The 7,900-nt window shown below is 34.6% G+C and overlaps 1 long non-coding RNA gene across 1 annotated transcript in view; it reads left to right on the plus strand.

The window, feature by feature from the left end:
* LOC140155792 (uncharacterized) overlaps window positions 1–6,592 on the plus strand; it is a 69,390-nt gene extending 62,798 nt beyond the window's left edge. Inside the window, exon 3 of the long non-coding RNA XR_011859427.1 lies at window positions 6,134–6,592. This is a non-coding gene — a long non-coding RNA (uncharacterized lncRNA). The remainder of the gene's footprint in view (window positions 1–6,133) is intronic.
* The last annotated feature ends 1,308 nt before the right edge of the window (window positions 6,593–7,900 follow it).

Here is a 7,900-nt window from a genome sequence, read left to right on the forward strand (position 1 = left end):
ATCTCACTGTGTTGCAACTATACTGAATTCTTATTCTTTTAAGAATGGTTGTGGCTGCTAAATGAACAAATTCTCACATGTTCAAGAATTGCGGACAGTGTTGGAAACATCTTTTGGATGGCATTTGACCCCATCAGGGGCACCATTTTATGACAGTATCAAATCTTTAAGCTACACCAAACATTGTTTGCCTCTTCAAAATGAGAGACTCGTCTTTAAACAGAATTGAACCTGCAACCTATGGAGTGGATCTTCAGGAATGAATTCAGCGACTGCCTGACTGACTTCCCACTTGATGCTAAGTACCTTACATGTTGCTGGTTGGTGGTTGGTGATGATGAAGCATTTGTGGATAAAAGCCAGAGCAAGTTTCAGTATTTTGACACAATTTGTTTTGAACTTAGACCTCTGCTGAAGTGTATGCTGTTAACGCTGTGCATGAACTTTTCTACTAATACTACTCCGCACCATGCGCTTCTCATTGTGTTGCTGCACATTAACAAGGTGGTTCGGAAAAATAGGTGTGGCCCAATCGAGCCAAAATAAATCATTAGTGGTGACATGAGCAAGAAGTTAGTAGCCAATATTTTCAATCAAGTAATTTCATGATTAGATCAGTCAAATCTAAGAAAAGAAAACAGTTTTGAAGTTCATTTGTGTAGTTAGTGCATTTAGAGTGGTCTTTAACAATTTTCATCATATGTTTGTTTTTTCATCTATTTCAAAACGGAAGGAATGTTCTGATTGTAAGAACTGTGACTAACATAGTTTGTCTATCTCTGTATGCCTGTGTGTAAACCAATATTGGTATATTTGGCTCCATTCGGTCACCTTATTTCTATTCTTTTTAATTTTTTTTTCATTTTATTTAATTCTTAAAAGCATGTTTCTAACATTTGTAGAAATCTTTTGTTATTTAAAGTCACTCATCACTATTTGGTTCAGTAGCAACAGAGGGAATGCATTTAGTATATTATCACTTCTACTAAAACTTGTGGGATCCCAACATTGCATCAAAGGTTGCATTAAAAGCTATACTTATTCCATCAAGTCAATAGGACAAGGAAACAGATTTGGCCATGCACAGTCATATGATTTTTGGCATCATTCAAAACAATATTCTTTTGCACTTTCAAAATTTTCAAAGTTTTCTGCTTTTCTTCATTGGGTTATTCAGTTAAAATCCATACACCCCCTATGGAAGACATGACCTTTATCTCCTAAACAGGGGGTGTAGATTTCAAATGGAGTCACCCATTTAACCCCATTTGAAATTCACACTAACTGTGTGGAAGATTAAGGTCATGCCTTCCATAGGGGGTGTATGGATTTCAACTGGAATAGCCCGTTGCACCAGAACACCTTGCACAATAAGCTCATGTTTTGTGCCTGAAACATCCCATTTTGAGCCATTTCCCCCAAATTTACTGGTTCTCCACAAAGAACTTTCCAGCAGAAAGTTTGGCAACAGTTCTGCACACCTTAATTCATTTTTTGTTGAAATGTTTTGTTAGAAAAATGTTTATCACAGTTTGACAAAAAAAGATTTTTATTTTTTTGTGTAGAAACAGATGTTTCAGTTGCACACAAGGATAAGGTATTATGAGGTTACAGGAAGAAGCAAAAAAAAATATAAAAAACCCAACCAAACCAAAACAAAAAACCCAGTTATTCCCGGTACATTCTTATGATAAACCAGCAACCTTTAATATCATATGATACCACAATTATGCAACTATGACTCACCACATGAGACCCTCACATATTATGCATTTAAATCCTGCAGCCCAATTTAAGGCAACTCCCATGTATTTCAATGACTTAATAGGGACAATTTTATATTTTGGCGTTTTCATCTTACAAAGCCAAAATTATTTTAACACTGACCTGATAGGGATGGAGCTGTGTTACCACCAGAGGATGATGGGATACCAATTACTCTGAAGACATGGATTGACATACAAAACTGCCGGTCAGTGTTAAAATAATTTTGGTTTTGTAAGATGAAAACTTCAAAATATAATTATCTACAAACCTGAAGAATCTCTTCACTGACAATTTTATACAAGAAAAAAGTTGGAAGCAAAATTGAGTTGACAAGGCTAGACAGTTTTGGATAAATATCATCCGATTCCTTTTGAGGCAAAAAATTGTCTTTATTCACTGAAATATGGAAACACAATGGTCAAATTTTGAATGAAGTTGATGAAACTGCAGCAAACTTTCTCAAAAATGTTACCTTGCATGCCTGGGACAAGGTCAAGGTCAGTGATTGGAAGATGACATGTACATATATAGGATTCAAGTTGGACAACTATAGTATTATCTGTTTTTGTTGTTGTTTCTGTAGTTGTTGCTGTTGTTGTTGTTTTTAAAATTTGATTTGAACCAAATAGTGTGATTCAGTGACATTTTAAACCTAGCAAAAGATTTTGTATGCATTGCTGGATTCTGAAGAACATTTTGAATTGTCCGCAATTTGGTTAGCAATATTATATTTAATTCTAGATATATGCAACAAGAACTATACTGTGTAGGGCTCTTTCACGACGTTGATTAGCCCCTCCACACCCCTTCAGGCCTAGCGCAAAGATTACCAGGACTTCTTAGACCTGTTACAGATAAAGCAGCATTACAAAGACAACCCAGATAAAGTCCACAAATTATTTTTTGAGTCAAATAGTTAATGGGTTAATTATCCTGAGTCCGAGTCAAATAGTTAATGGGTTAATTATCCTGAGTCTGAGTCAAATAGTTAATGGGTTAATTATCCTGAGTCCGAGTCAAATAGTTAATGGGTTAATTATCCTGAGTCCGAGTCAAATAGTTAATGGGTTAATTATCCTGAGTCTGAGTCAAATAGTTAATGGGTTAATTATCCTGAGTCCGAGTCAAATAGTTAATGGGTTAATTATCCTGAGTCCGAGTCAAATAGTTAATGGGTTAATTATCCTGAGTCTGAGTCAAATAGTTAATGGGCTAGTTTGGAGTCATAATTATTGCAAAATTTTACTCACAAAAGTTTTACATATGTCAGTTAGTAGGTACTCAATATTATATCCAGATACTAGATACATACCAGATCTTAATTATCCCAAGCAGCATTTGGTGTCGATATCCTGTGAGGCACTCAGGAACAACACAGGTTTCTGTAGACTCTTCATTTTGGAAATGTTGAAACCAGTAGCACATTTTATTTAGTATGGACAAATAGGGATGCATTTAAATATAGAGTTTGAAGTACTAATGCTGCAACTGAGAACCTTGAGGATTTTAATCATGATATTGACCTTCATGTAAATGCTGCTATCTACTGAAGATAGCTCATTACATGTAAATGCTATTATCTACACATCCGGTAAATGTCGGTTCATGAGGAATGTCTGTATACCAACTTCACCTTAGTAGAGCAGTCAAGATTCAACTATCACTTATGTGGGACAGGATAATGAAGGATATATTCCTCACTAATTGACATCTGCTAGGAGAGACTGGGACTCAAGGTCAATAGCATCCCAACCCTTCTGAAGGCTGACATTTTCAGCTGTGACATGTCCCAGATATCCAGATTAAAGTCAAATGAGCTCAGTCATTCTAAATCCCTGAACTCAAAGTGCTTTGGTGGTATGAACTAATTCTTTAGGACACTGCAGTTAATTATCTGGGTTTATGAAAACACACTAAAAACATTGTCTAGTCACTTATTATCTCAGGATGAATCACCTTAAGAAAAAGGGATTCCACCATAATTGAATCTAGAGCCTAGCCCCTGATTCTGATCATATATCTGGTATCATCCCAACCCTGATCCTAGTCCAAACCTAAATCCTCTAACCAACCTTCAACACTATCCAAAACTGAATCTAAAGACTTAAACTGAACCTATATCAACCCTTATTTGGAGTCTTGACATATAGCTATTGTTGTAACTTTCACAAAATGTTGAAATTTAAAGTTAATAGTCCCGGTGTTTCCAATATTTTCTGATAGAAATGGGTTGAAGCTACCACCAGTCCGATGCCTGATATGAAGTCCAAACATATGAAACACAATGTAGTGAAGTGAGTTGCAAAAATCTCCTATCCTACAGAACCTTTGGGAAACTTGTCTATAGAAAATTGAAAGAGCTTTGACCTTGGAATAAGATTTTAAAATGTTCTTGGATCCAGTGTGTATTTTCATTTACATCTTTCTGCTGGTATACATCTTTTTATTATGAAAAATAAAAAGGGAACATGGTCACGTTATCAGGAAATATTCAATAAGTTCAAACAAAATATTTAGTAAGCGTCGAATAACCATTTCAAGTGACTGTTTATTTCTGCTATCAAATTAAAACAAATTTATTTGAAATTTATACTGGAAATGCTAATAACATGAAATTGACAAACAAACAAAACTGAATTATAATGTAATACTTTCTTAATGTAAAAGAGTGAAAAACTCATTCTCCAAAGAGTGAGGAGTGTGAAAACCACTGCCAATAGGAGTGAAGATGACTCCTAAAAAGTGAAATTCACTCCTGAAAGAATGAATATCACTCCTAAAAGAGTGAAAACCACTTTTTAAAGAGTAAAAACCACTCTTTCAAGGTATGACAGAAGGGACAGTTCTCAAAAAAAGTAATGTCCCTTATATCATACCTTAAAAGAGTTCTTTTGTGCATAATTATAGAGGGCCAGGGGATTCACTCTATCATTTAAAAAATTATTTGAAGAAGTTAAAGAGCCCTAAAAATAAAAAACTGTAGTGTAATTCACGCCAGACACAATTTCTTTATATGACAAAAATTAATTTTTGTAATCGATCAAAATACAAACGTTTTATATCAATTTTAAATTTAGCCTGAATCGGTAAATATGGTACCTCTCGCCCTTTTTTAGGTCAAGGCTGTTTTTACCATTATGCAGCGAACCATTGTTGAAGCTATTTCACATACATGTACAAAACATTCTGGAGAAAGAATGAGACCATATACTGTTTAAATATCTTTTATTGATTTCAAATGATAATGTCATGAAGTCGTAAATTTTAAGGTCACATTCCTAAAACCAAAACAAAACATTGCGACGCAGAATATTTCCCAACTTACATAATTTCATCATCACATCAGTGTCTTTATTATTTGTTTGAAACCTTTCCCAAAGCGTTCGTGCTCTTTATGCATAAAGCGGCTAATCTATCTTTACAAAAGCGCGTCTTTTTTAGTAAACAAAAGGCTAAAGATGGCATTATGAGATTTATCATTTATCATTACACTCCTCCACTCAACTGCCACCGTGGACGAGCGGTAGAGCACTAGACGCGTAATCAAAGGAAGTTCGAATCGCTGGTTCGAATCCCATGAAGCCTGTGGAAACTATTTTTTCTTCAAAATTCATGATCGCATTCGAAATGAGTCACTTGTCGGTAAATCATGTATCAGTATCCTTAAGAGTGATTTCACCGTGTTCTCACTCTTTGGATATTGAGTTTTTTAATCTTTCACATTAAGAGATATAAGGATCTGAATTTTGCATATGGTTGAAAGGTATCTAATTATTTATTCTAAGCCTAACAAGTGTTCCCTTGTTATTTTCAATAGTGTCGGATGCTGATATGGTTGCAGTATTTGGAATGAATGGCGTGGTACTGGATAGTAGTTGTCTTTTCTCACTTGCCATGCATAAAGGCTAAAGCTGCATATGCTAGCCTGGGCTGAGCTTACTCAATGCCACTTTCTTTTGAGCTGTACTTTAATCAATTCAGTTTCTTTCTTATATATTGTATTATCATATGTTAAGATATAATTTCACACACGGCTTTGAAATAATTTAAATTCAAAATATAATTTATTATGTTTATTATAACTTTTGCACGATTTGACTAAAACGATAATTTAATACATTAATTTTGAGAAACTTAATTTTGCTGTTTCTTTGAGTGATGATTAACATAACAATATTTATTTAATATTCAAGGGCATCATTTATGTTTAAAAAAAAGACAAGCATGCCATGGCGATTTTTAATTTTGATCATTCTAATCTTAGCCATGGGTTTGTTCTCAAATTTTTATTTCAAGTTTTTTGCGCCTGCCAATTTGCCCGTGTGCATTAATTTTGCTTTGCCGTGTGCGCTAATTTGCATTTCAGCATTTGCAGTTTTCATTGATACCATCGCTGGCCGAGGGTCATCAGTGTGTTGGTTGGTTGGTGAAGATTTGTGGCTGGTTGCTGCACTCATCGCTATCCCAGAATGCTGTGGTGTTACCCATAATTCATCCCATCATCTTGCCATGTTTTCTGTCAAGCTGTACAGCATATAAGTCGTCATGGATTCATCGCACTTGGAATTACCAAAACCAGGATCAAGATTATACCTGTCCATTGCATTGCTGCCTGCCTGCCAAATTTTGGAACATACTACAGCAAGAGTAACCTATTCAACTCATTATAAACAACTCTCAGATTTATACACAACTCCATATTGGAAACTTACGGTGCTTGAATTAAAGTGACATAAGTCTACATACTCATGAATTAGTTGTAATAACATCAAAGGAAATGAGATCATCGTAGAATTGTACTATCATCATGACATAAACATGATGTGATGGATCCCATGTTATGATGATATTGGAAGTATGTTTGTACCCATATGTTGTGTTGGATTGAACCAGAACAAGAACCAACTCTTATCATTATAAAAGCAAAAACATCCTGTTTGCTGCAGTGGCTGCATAAATGGTTTGAATGTTACAACAGGTAGCGTTGGTTTGCACACCCTAGAGGATGGATACCTATGGATTGGATGATGTCATCTGGAGCAGGATGAATGGATGGATGGAGTCAGGAAACTGGAAAACATGGTAAGAATAATTATAACAAGTTTATTGTATTGTACTGTACTGTATTGTATTGTATTGTATTGTATTGTCAGAGAAATTTGTATGGAATTTCAACGTGTCAACCATCACATTGAAAATATGGCAATTGTTGGAACCCTTCATTTAAGATTATGAATATTTTTATGAAAAAAAAGTTTGATATTTGTCATACATTAATAAAATTGCTATTTTATATCCAAAGCTGCTCTAAATTATTTGTGTAAGTAATGCAAAAAGTTGATAATTGATGACAGCTGCCATGTTTGAATGTGATGAATCACATATTAAAAGAATGCTAACTGAAATTTAAATTTGCTAAACAACCAATCATTTTGCTTGAACACATCTCATACATGTAGCTATAATAGGAATTCTGCATGATAAGCAGTTGAAATCATTCAGTATGTCAAAGTGTACCAACCAACATGATATTGGGTGCATACTTGACTATATCTGAAGAATAGCAAGATATATTGAATTAATAGCATTCAGTAATGGATTTCCATGAAGTCAGCCAGGGTTGCAACTATTCAGTGCAATAAGAGTGAACTAGCCATGTAGAGTTAAATGCTAGCATGTCAGGTAATTTATCATGTCATAAGAGCTGGCCCGGCACATAGAAGAAGATTTCTTGATTTGCTTTAATCAGTCACTTGTCTATGTGATTGATGTATTGAATTAGGTAATCAGAGATAGATAGAATCACTTAAGGGGCGTGAATAGCTATCAGTCTCATACCACCCTGTTGAAATCACATTCTTATGTGTGTACATATGGGGACATTTAACGGGCATTTAACGCAACATTTTAGTGATTCCAGCCTTGAAATAAATCTTTTTTTATATAATTTTGAGGGGAATGTTATCAGTGTGTTACATGAATCGTAACTGTTATTTTGAACCCATCAGGCTTCTTTATAAGCATACCCTTTGTTGAGATTTACAAATAATAATATATTTACAGAAAAATAGACCAAATCTTGGCGCTGACACAGATTAACATATCGGCTTGTATAAAAAATATTATCAGATGT

Source organism: Amphiura filiformis, chromosome 6 (assembly GCF_039555335.1).
Source record: "Amphiura filiformis chromosome 6, Afil_fr2py, whole genome shotgun sequence".
NCBI lineage: Eukaryota > Metazoa > Echinodermata > Ophiuroidea > Amphilepidida > Amphiuridae > Amphiura > Amphiura filiformis.